Source organism: Podarcis liolepis (assembly GCF_965112155.1).
Source record: "Podarcis liolepis genome assembly, chromosome: 4".
In the NCBI taxonomy this organism is placed as follows: domain Eukaryota; kingdom Metazoa; phylum Chordata; class Lepidosauria; order Squamata; family Lacertidae; genus Podarcis; species Podarcis liolepis.
Window position 1 is genome coordinate 56051084 of NC_139558.1, and position 16325 is coordinate 56067408.

Below are 16325 nucleotides of genomic sequence, written 5' to 3' on the forward strand. Positions count from 1 at the left end.
TATCAGGGCACACATGAAGTGTCTGAGGCAGGGGTGCCAACTTGAATGAAATGTGGGGGCCGGGCGGGGAGGTAAGCCCTGCCCTTCACAATCGATCACTAGACACGGGACATGCACACTGTTTGAATGGTAATGTCCATCAATGTGGGGTGGGGTGGGGAACCGAAGGAACCTTGGCCCCTAGGAGTTGACATATATGGTCTGAGTGGGATATCAGAGGAATCTACGTGAGACTGAACCCTGCCTGTGGCTGTGAAAATGACTTTTTTTTAACAACAACAAAAAAGAACAGCACAATTATTCTTGGTGAGCAGATTGCGGACCAAAATGTGTAAACCCCATAGTCTTGATTCTGCTGCAGAGCCCAAAGGTACAGGCAGGGCCAGATTTAGGTCTGATGAGGCCCTAAGCTACTGAAGGTAATGGGGCCCTTTATATGACCAGCTGTCCTTTGTCAACAACAAATTGTTATTTTTGTGTGTGTGTTGAATATATGCTATATGGTAATTTATGGACCTGACAGGTATCTAAAGCCATTTGCCACTATTGCTGTATGTAGGTTTTATTTTATTTGTTTTTTATCTTATATTTTGGAAATGTACATCCAGGTTTTTTTTCCTTTAATTTTTTTTGGGGGCCCCCAAGAGAGTGGGGCCCTAAGCTATGTAGTTTGTTTAAGCTTACACGGGGTCTGCATAAAAGGCGGATCTACACGGATCCTCATGGATCCTCCACTTTTTAAAAAATAATTCCAACAAATGCAGTGTCAAATCACACCTAGAAGGCACGCCTACAAACTGGACTATAAAAAACGTGGATCCAACACTTTGCCGCGCTGCAGTACCATAAAAACATGGATCCGAGGCACGGATCCTCATGAATTCATATGATTTTTATATTGAAACAAAATAAAAACACCATGCTTCTGTAGACCACATCTTAGTCTGTAGGAGGAACCAAAAAAATCACGCATCCACTGTTTCGTGGTGCCGCAATGGCGCAAAAACATGGTTAAAAAACACGGATCCTCATGAATCCTCATGATTTTTGCACTAGATCAGCCCAAACTCACTTTCAAATTACACATCATGTCCAGGGGCACAACATCCACCACAGAAATCACGGATCCATGGCTTCCTGGCCATACCATGGCCCAAACGTGGTTTTCAAGAACAGATCCTCATGGATCCTCACACTTTTTGCATTGGACCAACCCAAACTCACCGTCAAATCACACATCATAGCCAGGGGCACAGCCTACACCACAAAAAACTCAGATCCACGCCTGCCTGACCACGCCCTGGCCCAAAAACGTGGTTCCGAAGCACGGATCCTCATGAATCCTTATGATTTTTGCACTAGATCAACCCAAAGTCACCATCAGATCAAACATCATGGCCATGGGCACAGCATCCACCACAAAAATCACGGATCCACGGCTTCCTGGCGAAACCGTGGCCCAAAAACGTGGTTTTCAAGAACGGATCTTCATGGATCCTCACGCTTTTTGCATCGGGCCACCCCAAACTCACCATCAAATCACACATCATGTCCAGGGGCACAGCCTGCACCACAAAAATCACGGATCCACGGCTTTCTGACCATACAGTGGCCCAAAAACATGGTTTTGAAGCACGGATCCTCATGGATCCTCACGCTTTTTGCATCGGGCCACCCCAAACTCACCGTCAAATCACACATCATGTCCAGAGGCACAGCCTGCACCACAAAAATCACGGATCCAAGGCTTCCTGACCATACCGTGGCCCAAAAACGTGGTTTTGAAGCACGGATCCTCATGGGTCCTCATGCTTTTTGCATTGGGCCAACCCAAACTCACCGTCAAATCACATACCATGTCCAGGGGCAGCGCCTGCACCACAGAAAACTCGGATCCACGGCTTCCTTGCCACTCCAAGGCCCAAAAACGTGGTTCCGAAGCACGGATCCTCATGGATCCTCACGCTTTTTGCATTGGGCCACCCCAAACTCACCGTCAAATCACACATCATGTCCAGGGGCACAGCCTGCACCAGAAAAAACTCGGATCCACGGCTTCCTGGCCACTCCATGGCCCAAAAACGTGGTTCCGAAGCACGGATCCTCATGGATCCTCACGCTTTTTGCATTGGGCCACCCCAAACTCACCGTCAAATCACACATCATTCCCAGGGGCACAGCCTACACCACAAAAAAACTCGGATCCACGGCTTCCTGGCCACTCCATGGCCCAAAAACGTGGTTTTAAAGCACGGATCCTCATGGATCCTCACTCTTTTTGCATTGGGCCACCCCAAACTCACCATCAAATCACACATCATTCCCAGGGGCACTGCCTGCACCACAAAAAACTCGGATCCACGGCTTCCTGGCCACTCCAAGGCCCAAAAACGTGGTTTTGAAGCACGGATCCTCATGGATCCTCACGCTTTTTGCATTGGGCCACCCCAAACTCACCTTCAAATCACACATCATGTTCAGGGGCACAGCCTGCACCACAAAAAATTCAGATCCATGACTTCCTGGCGAAACCGTGGCCCAAAAACTTGGTTCCGAACCACAGATCCTCATGGATCCTCACACTTTTTGCATTGGGCCAACCCAAACTCACCGTCAAATCACACATCATGTCCAGGGGCACAGCCTGCACCACAAAAAACTCGGATCCACGGCTTCCTGCCCACTCCATGGCCCAAAAACGTGGTTCCGAAGCACGGATCCTCATGGATCCTCACGCTTTTTGCACTAGATCAGCCCAAAATCACCATCAAATCACACATCATTCCCAGGGGCACAGCCTGCACCACAAAAAACTCGGATCCACGGCTTCCTGCCCACTCCATGGCCTAAAAACGTGGTTCCGAAGCACGGATCCTCATGGATCCTCACGCTTTTTGCACTAGATCAGCCCAAACTCACCGTCAAATCACACATCATGTCCAGGGGCACAGCCTGCACCACAAAAAACTCGGATCCATGGCTTCCTGGCCACTCCATGGCCCAAAAACGTGGTTCCGAAGCACGGATACTCATGGATCCTCACGCTTTTTGCACTAGATCAGCCCAAACTCACCGTCAAATCACACATCATGTCCAGGGGCACAGCCTGCACCACAAAAAACTCAGATCCACGGCTTCCTGACCATACCGTGGCCCAAAAACGTGGTTTTGAAGCATGGATCCTCAAGGATCCTCATGCTTTTTGAATTGGGCCAACCCAAACTCACTGTCAAATCACACGTCATAGCCAGGAGCAGAGCCTGCACCATAAAGATTATGGATCCACGGCTTCCTGGCAACGCCATGGCCCAAAAAGGTAGTTTTGAAGCACGGATCCTCAAGGATCCTCACTCTTTTCGCATTGGGGCTCCCCAAACTCACCATCAAATCACACATCATAGCCACGGGCACAACTCACAAATCATGAGTTGCACTACAAAAATCACAAAAATCCCCTTACCTGCACTGTTAATGTCACCACTGCAATATTATTATTAGAGCCGATAGGAGAATATATGACTACCGTATTTTTCGCTCTATAGGACACACTTTTTACCCTCCAAAAATTAAGGGGAAATGTGTGTGCGTCCTATGGAGCGAATGCAGGCTCCTTGGCTTCAGCGATAGCAACACGAAGCCTCCGAAGCGCAGAGGGAGCGCTCCCTCCACGCTCCAGAGGCTACGTGTTGCTTTCGCTGAAGCCTGGAGAGCGAGAGGGGTCGGTGCGCACCGACCCCTCTCGCTGTCCAGGCTTCAGGGATAGCCGCCTGAAGCCTTTGGAGCACAGCGCAAGTTTCTGCTGATCTCCGAAGGCTTGTGGTAAGCCGCCTGAAGCCTGGAGAACGAGAGGGGTCGGTGCACACTGATCCCTCTTGCTCTCCAGGCTTTGCTTCGCTGGAGAGGCACTGCACAATGTTTCCTCTCTGCGCAGCGCCCCTTCAGTGAAGCTGGAGGAGAAATGGAAGGGGCTCTGTTTCTCATCCCGCTTCGCTGAAGGGGCGCTGAGCGGAGAGGGGGAGAATTTTTTTCTCCTTGTTCTCCACCTCCTATGGTTCGGTGCGTCCTATAGAGTGAAAAATACGGTATATATTGTACCAAGATATGGTTCATCTTCAAGAACAGATCAAATACATGCCAAAGTATTAAAGAGGAGAAAAAATATGAAACTGCTTACATACTGTCAACTAATATCCAGATTCAAGAAAGAGTGTATGGCAAACATACAGTGAAAATCAGTGAAAAGATAGAATCTGAGTCCATCATAACAGAGTTCTACCTTCTGGGTAAAATTTATAAACTATTACTCAAATATGACACCAAGCCCGAACAAGCAAAACCTTATATGACAAAATGGATACAAAAATTTTAAGAGCAGTTCACAGTAGAACAGTGAGAACAATTATGAATAAAGGAATAAAATTTACTGCAAATTAAGCCCTAAAACAAAATTGTTACAGTGGAACCTCGGGTTGCAGACATAACCCGTGACTGAGGCACGTCCGCAACCCACAGCATTTGCATCCTGAAGCGCCACGTCTGCACAGGCACTGGTGCAATTTGGCGCTTCTGCGCATATGAAAGACCCAGTTCTCTGAGTGCATGTTCTGGAAGCTGGGCAATAGGGGCAGTACAGGATTCCTTTTGGTGTACTGACCTCCCCGCTGCACCAAGGATTCCCTGCCCGAGCTGCTTCAGGTCATCGCAGATGTTCTCCTGGAGATACCTAGTTTGGTTGTCCTAGGGGATTTTAACATCCATGCCAACATGACCTTACAAGGGGCTGCTTGGGACTTTGTGGAAAGCATGGCCTCCATGGGGCTGTCCCTGAATAAGTCTGGCCCAACTCATAGTCACGGACATGCCTTAGACCTAGTGTTCACCAATAGTGACATGGGTGATATGACACTAGGTAAAAGTGAAACAAAAGAAGTGCCATGGTCAGATCACTTCCTGGTGCAACTGGACTTCTCTGTGACCCTTCTCCTCTGCAGGGAGGTGGGACCAATGCGGATGGTCCGCCCCCGCCACTTAATGAATCCAAATGGTTTCCAGAGAGTGGTAGGGCATGCTTTATCCCATGTTGATGGCCTTTCAGCTGATTCCCTGGTGGCCCGCTGGAATGTGGAGTTGACCAGGGCTATCGACTGTCTGGCTCCGAAGCGCCCTCTCCGAATGCATGGAGCCTGGACAGCCCCGTGGTTTTCTTCGGAGCTGCGGGTGAGGAAACAATCGCTGAGACGGCTAGAGTGCCAGTGGCAGAAAACTCATTCTGAATTGGACCGGACACAGGTTAGAGCTCAATGTCGAGCCTACCAAGTGGCGATAGCAACGGTGAAGAAGACTTTCTTCACCGCCTCTATAGCATCTACAGAAAATAGTAGCAGGAGACTCTTTCAGGTGGTTTGCAATTTAATGGAACCACCTTTACCACCGGGGCCTTGTAAAGACCCCAAGACCTCCTGCAACGATTTTTCAAATTTTTATGCAGATAAAGTTGCTCATATTCGGAAGGAGGTAGACACCACCGTGGGAGCAGGGTCGGGGCGAGAGAGTGCTAGAGCCCTGTCTGGTCAAGTTGCATGGAATCAATTTCAATCCGTTACCCCCGAGAATGTGGACAGGCTGCTTGGATGCGTGAAACCAACCACCTGTCTCCTTGATCCTTGCCCATCCTGGCTAATAAAAGCAAGCCGGGAAGGGCTGGGCAATGGGCTCTGCGGGGTGGTGAATGCTTCCCTCTGTGAGGGGGCATTCCCAGACCAGCTGAAAGAGGCGGTCATTAAACCGCTTCTTAAAAAAACATCTTCAGACCCGGCCAGTATGGCCAACTATCGCCCAGCCTCAAATCTTCCATTCTTGGGCAAGGTGATTGAGCGGGTGGTTGCTGAACAACTCCAGGCACACCTGGAGGATGCAGACCATTTGGATCCCTTCCAATTGGGATTCAGGTCTCCTCATGGGACTGAAACTGCCTTGGTCGCGACAATCGATCATAACATCCTTCTGGACCGTCTAGAGGAGCTGGGAGCTGAGGGCACTGTTATACAGTGGTTCTGCTCCTTCCTCCTGGGCTGTGTCCAGAAAGTTGTAGTGGGGGATGAGTGTTCAGACTTGTGGGGTGCCTCGGGGTTCCGTCCTCCCCTCCATGCTTTTTAACATCTACAGGAAGCTGCTGGGAGAGATCATCAAGGGATTTGGGCTTGGTGTCCATCAATATGCGGATGATACCCAGCTCTACCTCTCTTTCAACTCAGAACCAGTGAAGGTGGTGAAGGTCCTGTGTGAGTGCTTGGAGGCGGTTGGAGGATGGATGGCAGCTAGTGGATTGAGGTTGAATCCTGACAATAATGAAGTTCTGTTCTTGGGGGACAGGGGGTGGGCTGGTGTGAAGGACTCCCTGGTCCAGAATGGGGTAACTGTGCCCCTGAAGGGCCAGGTGCACAGCCTGGGAGTCATTTTGGACTCACAGCTGTCCATGGACGCACAGGTCAATTCTGTATCCAGGGCAGCTGTCTACCAGCTCCATCTGGTACGCAGGCTGAGACCCTACCTGCCCGGAGACTGCCTCACTAGAGTGGTGCATGCTCTTGTTATCTTCCGCTTGGACTACTGCAATGTCCTCTACGTGGGGCTACCTTTGAAGGTGACCCAGAAACTACAACTAATCCAGAACGCAGCAGCTAGTCTGGTGACTGGGAGTGGCCACCAAGACCATATAACACATGTCCTGAAAGACTTACATTGGCTCCCAGTACATTTCTGAGCACAATTCAAAGTGTTGGTGCTGACCTTTAAAGCCCTAAATGGCCTCGATGCAGTATACCTGAAGGAGCATCTCCACGCCCATCATTCTGCCAAGACACTGGTGTCCAGCACCAAGGGCCTTCTGGTGGTTCCCTCACTGTGAGAAGCAAAGTGACAAGGGACCAGGCAGAGGGCCTTCTTGGTTGTGGTGCCCGCCCTGTGGAATGTCCTCCCATTAGATGTCAAAGAGATAAACAACTACCTGACATTTAGAAGACATCTGACGACAGCCCTGTTTAGGGACGTTTTTAATGTGTGACTTTTTAATGTATTTTTATTTCATTTTTTGGGAAGCCACCCAGAGTGGCTGGGGAAACCCAGCCAGATGGGCAGGGTACAAATATATTTGTAGTAGTAGTAGTAGTAGTAGTAGTAGTAGTAGTACTTTGTAGGATTTGAAAATCTTTATAGGTCTTTTAAATTTCTTATCTATCTATCTATCTATCTATCTATCTATCTATCTATCTATCTATCTATCTACCCCCTCCCCCGTTTCCCTTTCTGTACTTCCTTATCCTTATAAAATTGAATATATATATATATTTAAAATTTACGGCTCCACAGTTTTCTGGGTCGCCCCATATTCATTACCCAACCACCTATGCTGCTTATGGCCAGATCACTTTGGGGCACTGCCATGCTGTAAAAAGATTCTCATGAAGCACAGATCCCCATGGATCCTTAGGTTTTTTATGTTTGGTCACCCTGAAATCACTATCAAATCACACATGATGTATATGACCACAGAACGAACCAAAAAAACCACAGAGCACAGCCAAGGAACAAAGACTATATTAAATACTTTAATCCTCATGGATCGGCATGATTGTTAAATGGACTCCACCAAATTATATTGTAAGATCACACCAATGTCCATGGAATGACCAAAATACAAACGCTATCTGAAATGGTTCTGCATTAGCAAGAACATTGAAATAAAATGACATTCATATTCATAGCTTCCACTGTGAAGAACTGCACCTGGAAATTTTTGACACTGCTAAACCTCAAGAATGTCCAAGGCAGAGATTGTGATGATCTTACCTGTGAATGTAAATTATCAAACCAACTAGATGGAGACCACCAAAGTAACCATGAAAAACAATCACCTGTCTTGCGTCAATTCAGCTACAAATGGTTTTGGGACAAAAGTTGGTTGCTTTGCAGGGGTAGTAATTATAAATGGAGGTTTAACTGCAAGTTTTTTTGAGAACAGATTTTGTCAGTGCAAACTTTGAAATAGGGGGTTTCCAACGTGGTGCCCATGGGAATCATGTTGCCTGCTGACAGCTTTCCTGGAGTCCACCACGTGTTTTTAGAAAAAGAACAGGATTAGTGGTGAATTGTGCCTAGCATGACTTCAGATTGTTCATAGTACATTTGATTGACTACAGGGGCATATGAAGGGGCAGCGGGGTGATGGTGCCCCAGGGTGCCATGCTGGGGGGAGAGTGACAGTAAGGTCGCTGTACTGGCTGCCGCTCTTGCGGCAATTGTACAGGCAGCCCCTCTCGCAGCGACCGTATGGGCCATACAGGCAGCTGCTCTCGCGGCGACTGTACAGGCTGCTGCTCGCGTAGCGTCCGTACAGGCAGCTCCTCTCACGGTGGCTGTACAGGCTGCATGGGCAGCCGCTCTCCTGGCGACCATACGGGCAGCCATGCATGCACAGTCCGTACAGGACATCATCCAGGACTTGTTACCATATTATAGCTGCCACAAAATCTATCGGCATGCCATCAGAACCAGGGAAGCCTTGCCAGTTGCAGCTCACACAGTTGAAGTGAAATAAAAGACAGAAGAGTAGATCGGGAAGAAAGTTCCCCAGACTGCAGGAAAAGATAACAGTAGCTCCAGCATCTGATTCAGTGCAGGCTGCTGAGGGGTTTGACTCCTTAAGATCACCAACTGACTATGAGACACCTGGAAAGCACTCAGCCTCAGATGACCTCCACTCCAAAAGGTGGGAAAGAGGATTTGACTTACCGTACTTGCCACTTCATGCAGATATGTCAAAGATTGCCAGTGCAAGCTCTGAAGAACTGTTTGAGATTTGGAGTGCTAAAGAAAGATGTTTTGATTATTCCAGTAAATGACAGAGAAGTCCACTGGAAACTGATAGTAATCATTTTTAAAAGGAATACCATGCTCTATCTAGATTCCAAACATGGATTGAACCACTCTGTGATTGATGCAATAACATCCTTCTTAGCATGTCTGTATGAGATGGATTCAAAATATCCCTATAGTTTTGCGGCTGATCATTTTTTGCACCAACTGATATACCCAGGCAAGGTACCGTAATTCCAGTGACTACGGTCCTTTCACATGTACCATTGCCCATCTGATTGCTTCTGCTGCCCAATTACAGTTCATACAAAAGGATATGGCTGCCATTAGACCCTGGATTGCAAAAGAAATAATACAGTACTGTGGGAAAACCTATTTTGAAGGACAAGACAAAAATTTTCAAGTGGAAATTGATGCTGTTCCTCCCAAGAAGAGACAAATCTTGAACGAGAGTTACATTATTGTGTCTTGATCATGCCCAGAGGGATGGAAGGATACACTAGCCTATTGCTCAGATATCCTTGTTTGAAGGCTGCTGGTCACTATGTTTCTTGAAGGAAGGGTGCAGGAGGCCCAGTGGTGACCTCACTTACTGTGAAGGAAACTGCAAGGACTGGTACCACTGCTTTCGCATAGGCATTGATTCAAAAGATCTTCCAGAGGTTTTTGTGTGTCCAGACTGTCAATCCACTGTGGCCAAATAGATTTTGAAACTGCGAACTGTCATATTCCACAGGTTGGTATAATACAGCAAAATCCAAACATATAGTTTTCATCATCATGGCAGGGATGGTCCTTTTCCATAGAATTCTTATTTATGGAGTTAGTTTTTATATCCTGCTTTTCTCTACTTGAAGGAGTCTCAAAGTGGCTAAAAATCTCCTTTCCCTTCCACCCCCACAACAGACACCTTGTGAGGTAGGTGGGGCTGAGAGACTTCAGAGAAGTGTGACTGGCCCAAGGTCACCCAGCAGCTGCATGTGGAGGAGCGGGAAAGCGAACCCAGCTCACCAGATTAGAGTCCACCGCTCTTAACTACTACAGTGGTACCCCGCAAGACGAACGCCTCGCGAGACGAAAAACTCGCAAAACGAAAGGTTTTTTCGTTTTCGAGTTGCCTCGCAAGACGAATTTCCCTATGGGCTTGCTTCGCAAAATGAAGCTTGCCCCGGGGACAGCGGGTCTTCTCTTTTGAAGCAAGGGGCTGCGGGGAGATAGCGATCTCCCTGCAGCCCCTTGCTGCAAAAGACGTCCGGGGGAAGCGGGGAAGATACTGGATTTTAAGTTACAGTTACATCTTTTAAAACAGCTGTCAGTATATCACACTGTATTCCACTTGCCTTCCAAAGGAACACGTGGCTCTCCCCACATAGCGGGTTAGGTTGAGACTGCTGATCCAAAGTAATCAGTAATTTTTACGGTAATTACAATCCTGCTTTCCCTTGTACCAGCTTACCTTGACTTCAGTAAGGCCTTTGAAAAGGTCCCCCATGATATTATTGCAAAACAACTAGTAAAATGTGGGCTAGACAAAGCTACTGTTAGGTGGATTTGTAATTGGTTGATGGGCTGAACCCAAAGAGTGCTCATCAGTGGCTCACCTTCATCCTGGAAAAAAATGACTACTGGGGTTCCACAAGGTTCTGTCCTGGGCCTGGTGCTATTCAATATTTTTATAAATGATTTGGATGATGGAATAGAGGGTGTGCTAATCAAATTTGCAAATGACTGCAAACTGGGAGGGGTTGCTAATACACCAGAGGACAGGGTCAGAATTCAAAATGACCTGAATAGCCTAGAGAGCTGGGCCAAAACCAACAATATGGAGTTCAATAGGGAGAAATGTAAGGTACTGCACCTGGATAGAAAAAATGAAATGCACAGGTGGGGGACACTTGGCTTGACAACAGTACCTGTGAAAGGGATCTGGGTGTCTTAGTCGACCACAAGCTGAATATGAGTCAACAGTGTGATGTGGCCAATGCAATTCTGGGCTGCACCAATAGGAGTATAGTGTCTAGATCAAGTGAAGGAATGCTACCACACTATTCTGGTTGGTTGGTCAGACCACACCTGAAATACTGTGTCCAGTTGAAGAAGGATATTGTCAAGTTGGAGCATGTCCAGAGGAGGGTGACCAAAATGTAAAAGGTCTGGAATTCAAGCCCTATGAGGAGAGACTTAGGGAGCTGGATTTGTTTAATCTAGAGAAGAGAAGATTAAGGAGTGACATGATAGCCATGTTTAAATATTTGAAGGGATGTCATGTTGAAGAGGGAGCAAGCTTGTTTTCTGCTGTTCTAGAGACTAGGATGCAGAATAATGGATTCAAACTATGGGAAAAGAGATTCCACCTGGGCGTGGTAATCCAGTCAGGGAAAAAGGGAGGCATACTATGTTTAGGGCACCGTTTCCAGCCCCTTCCCCTTTTCGGGGTGAGCATAGTGGATCCTAAAAAGGGCTGCTCAGTCATGGATACAGCTGCCGAGCTGCTCAACGGCCTCATTCCTTGAGTCAGAACGACTGACCGCCCATGTGTCGGTTCATGACTAGGGGCTTCACATTCCTGCCACAGTAGCCATTTAGTGATGGCCATGGGGGGAGGGTTTGGGGAGGTTGGGTTTGGTTTTTGGAAGACGCCTGTGCGTGAATTTGTTTTATGTGTGTAGATCAGTGCACGCTGACCAACGCACAGTCTTCGCAGTAGGGCTCTGTTCTGATGGCATGAGTAGTCACGACAAACTGGTGGATCCTATCTGCTGCAGCCTTCATTCGCCTTCAGAGCCGTTGTAACACACTGCTTGTTATCATCCGCCTGTTCTGCCGTTGAGGACTTCTTGGATCATTCTTTGTCTAACTCCTTCCCTGTTATGTACTAAGCTTGGATCCTAGAACAATAGGCAAGTAGGATCCTAGAATGCAAGAACTGATTGGCTTGCAGGAAAAGACCAATCAGGCTCCAGGAGGGAAGCAGAATCAGCTAGTCAGACGGGACTCATTGTGTAAATAATGTATATAAAAGCCTGAGGTTTGGGGGGAAATTCAATCACTGTTTTACAAGCTGCAATAAAGAGCATGAAATCACTACAGGACTCTGAGCATATTTAATTTTCTTTGACCTTACCGCCTTAGGTGACCCTGCTGGGAGTACGAGATTCCCAACGGCTTCGCTCACAAGGGTCATAGGAATGTGCAAGCCCACTCACCATGACAAGTGAGAGAACTGAGATAGATTGCACTGAGCCCTGGTCTCATTAGACAAAGTGTTCCACCAAAAAGGCTCTGGCTCTGGTTGAGGACAGCTGGATATGTTTTGGGCCAGGGACCACCAGTAGGTTGCTGTTAGATGAGCGTCACACTCATGGGGGTGTATTGGAAGATAATTCCCACAGATAAGAAAGGTCACAGACTGTTTAGGGCTTTAAAGATTAGCACCAAAACATTGAACCTGATTCGATACTCCACCTGGAGCCAATCCAGCTGATGAACAACCAACTGAATGTGGGCTCTCCACAAAGTCCAAGTAAGAACTCATGCATCTGCATTTTAGACCATTTGGAGTTTCTGGAGCAGTCTCAAGGGTAGCCATGCATATCTATCTATCTCACTCTCTCTCTCTCTATCACATTTATACCCTGCACTCCCCGGCTCAGGTGTACAGCAAGTTAAAGTAGTCTAGTCTGCAGGTGACTACTGCATGGATCACCATGGCTAGGTTGGAAAGGGACAGGTACGGTACCGATCTCCTAACCTGATATAGATTCAAAAATTCCAGTTTGGCTACATTTGTGACCAATGCCTCCATAGAGACAGAAGCATCCAGGATCACACCGGTACTCCTGATAGCAGCTACAGGTGACTATTGCGCCCCATTAAGAGCTGGGAGCTGGCAAACCAAACTGAAATTATTCTGGCCCAGCCATTGGATGCCCATCTTTAATGGATTGAGATTCAGCAGACTCAGTTTCCTCCATCCCAGCACACCCACCTAAAAATTGGCCAATATATCCAGGGTAGCATCTGGCAGTAGATCCATGATGTTTGTGGTCAGATCTGTGGTTATGTACAAGATATTTGAATAAAGGGTGAATTTGGGGTTCCCCAATGCAAAAAGTGTGATGATCCATGAGGATCCGTGCTTCAAAACCACGTTTTTGAGCCATGGAGTGGCCAGGAAGCTGTGGATCCGTGTTTTTTGTGGTGCAGGCTGTGCCCATGGCCATGATGTGTGATTTGACGGTGAGTTTGGGTTGGCCAATGGAAAATGCGTGAGGATCCACGAGGATCCGTGCTTCAAAACTACATTTTTGGGCTACGGTGTCGCCAGGAAGCCATGGATCTGTGATTTTTGTGGTACAGGTTGTGCCCCTGGCCATGATGTGTGATTTGATGGTGAGTTTGGGCTGATCTAGTGCAAAAAGCGTGAGAATCAATGAGGATCCGTGCTTCAAAACCATGTTTTTGGTCCACGGTTTTGCCAGGAAGCCGTGGATCCGAGTTTTTTGTTGTGCAGGCTGTGCCCCTTGGTATGATATGTGATTTGACAGTGAGTTTGGGTTGGCCCAATGCCAAAAGCATGAGGATCCATGAGGATACGTGCTTCAAAACCACGTTTTTGGGCCATGGTGTTGCCAGGAAGCCGTGGATCTCGGTTTTTGTGGTGCAGGCTGTGCCCCTGGCCATGATGTGTGAATTGACGCTGAATTTGGGCTGATCTAGTGCAAAAAGCGTGAGGATCCATGAGGATCCGTGGTTCAAAACCACGTTTTTGGGCCACGGTATGACCAGGAAGCCGTGGATCCGTGATTTTTGTGGTGGATTCTGCGCCCCTGGCCATGATGTTTGATCTGATGGTGATTTGGGGCTGGTCTTGTGCAAAAATCAACAGGATCCATGAGGATCCATGCTTCGGAACCATGTTTTTGGGCCACGGTATGGCCAGGCAGGCGTGGATCCGAGTTTTTTGCGGTGCAGGCTGTGCCCCTGGACATTATGTGTGATTTGACAGTGGGTTTGGGTTGGCCCAATGCAAAAAGAGTGAGGATCCATGAGGATCCGTGCTTCGGAACCATGTTTTTGGGCCATGGAGTGACCAGGAAGCCGTGGATCCGAGTTTTCTGTGGTGCAGGCTGTGCCCCTGGGAATGATGTGTGATTTGATGGTGAGTTTGGGCTGATCGAGTGCAAAAAGCGTGAGGATCCATGAGGATCCGTGCTTCAAAACCACGTTTTTGGTACTTGGATTGGCCAGGAAGCCGTGGATCCGAGTTTTCTGTGGTGCAGGCTGTGCCCCTGGGAATGATGTGTGATTTGATGGTGAGTTTGGGCTGATCGAGTGCAAAAAGCGTGAGGATCCATGAGGATCCGTGCTTCAAAACCACGTTTTTGGTCCTTGGATTGGCCAGGAAGCCGTGGATCCGAGTTTTTTGTGGTGCAGGCTGTGCCCCTGGACATTATGTGTGATTTGACGGTGAGTTTTGGTTGGCCCAATGCAAAAAGAGTTAGGATCCATGAGGATCTGTGCTTCGGAACCACGTTTTTGGGCCATGGAGTGACCAGGAAGCCGTGGATCCGAGTTTTCTGTGGTGCAGGCTGTGCCCCTGGGAATGATGTGTGATTTGATGGTGAGTTTGGGCTGATCTAGTGCAAAAAGCGTGAGGATCCATGAGGATCCGTGATTCGGAACCACGTTTTTAGGCCATGGAGTGGGCAGGAAGCCGTGGATCCGAGTTTTTTGTGGTGCAGGCTGTGCCCCTGGGAATGATGTGTGATTTGACAGTGAGTTTGGGCTGATCTAGTGCAAAAAGCGTGAGGATCCATGAGGATCCGTGCTTCGGAACCACGTTTTTGGGCCATGGAGTGGGCAGGAAGCCGTGGATCCGAGTTTTCTGTGGTGCAGGCTGTGCCCCTGGGAATGATGTGTGATTTGATGGTGAGTTTGGGCTGATCTAGTGCAAAAAGCGTGAGGATCCATGAGGATCCGTGCTTCAAAACCACGTTTTTGGTACTTGGGTTGGCCAGGAAGCCGTGGATCCGAGTGTTTTGTGGTGCAGGCTGTGCCCCTGGACATGATGTGTGATTTGACGGTGAGTTTTGGTTGGCCCAATGCAAAAAGAGTGAGGATCCATGAGGATCTGTGCTTCGGAACCACGTTTTTGGGCCATGGAGTGGGCAGGAAGCCGTGGATCCGAGTTTTCTGTGGTGCAGGCTGTGCCCCTGGGAATGATGTGTGATTTGATGGTGAGTTTGGACTGATCTAGTGCAAAAAGCGTGAGGATCCATGAGGATCCGTGCTTCAAAACCACGTTTTTGGTACTTGGATTGGCCAGGAAGCCGTGGAGCCGAGTGTTTTGTGGTGCAGGCTGTGCCCCTGGACATGATGTGTGATTTGACAGTGAGTTTGGGTTGGCCCAATGCAAAAAGCGTGAGGTTCCATGAAGATCCGTGCTTCAAAACCACGTTTTTGGGCCACGGTATGGTCAGGAAGCCGTGGATCCATGATTTTTGTGGTGCAGGCTGTGCCTCTGGACATGTTGTGTGATTTGACAGTGAGTTTGGGGTGGCCCGATGCAAAAAGCGTGAGGATCCATGAGGATCTGTGGTTCGGAACCAAGTTTTTGGGCCACGGTATGGCCAGGAAGTCGTGGATCTGTGATTTTTGTGGTGGATGCTGTGCCCATGGCCATGATCTTTGATCTGATGGTGACTTTGGGCTGATCTACTGCAAAAATCATGAGGATTCATGAGGATCCGTGTTTCGGAACCACGTTTTTGGGCCAGGGCGTGGCCAGGCAGGTGTGGATCCGAGTTTTTTGTGGTGTAGGCTGTGCCCCTTACTATGATATGTGATTTGACGGTGAGTTTGGGTTGGCCCGATGCAGAAAGCGTGTGGATCCATGAAGATCCGTTCTTGAAAACCACATTTTTGGGCCACGGTTTCGCCAGGAAGCCGTGGATCCGTGATTTTTGTGGTGGATGCTGTGCCCATGGCCATGATCTTTGATCTGATGGTGACTTTGGGCTGATCTAGTGGAAAAATCATGAGGATCCATGAGGATCCGTGTTTTCTAAGCATGTTTTTGCGCCCCTGCGCGCCCCCGAAACAGTGGATGCGTGATTTTTTTGATGCTTTCTACAGAGTAAGACATGGTCTACAACATCATGGTGGTTTTATTTAATTTGAATGAAAAAATCATATGAATTCACGAGGATCCGTGTAGATCCGCCTTTTACCTTTTTCCGCTTACACGTAAAAATCCGGCGACTGCATGTTCTCGAAGAAGCTTGCACTCTAATAATATCGACACGCGGGAAGAACAGAGGAAAGTGGAAGAACCGGGGGGAAGAACAGCCCCGTATTTAGGCTCATCAAAGTGGTTGGGACCTAGAAGGCAAACGGGATTGAACTCAACCCCCACAAGCCGTGTCTCGAGCTCCCAAAGCGGTTATGAA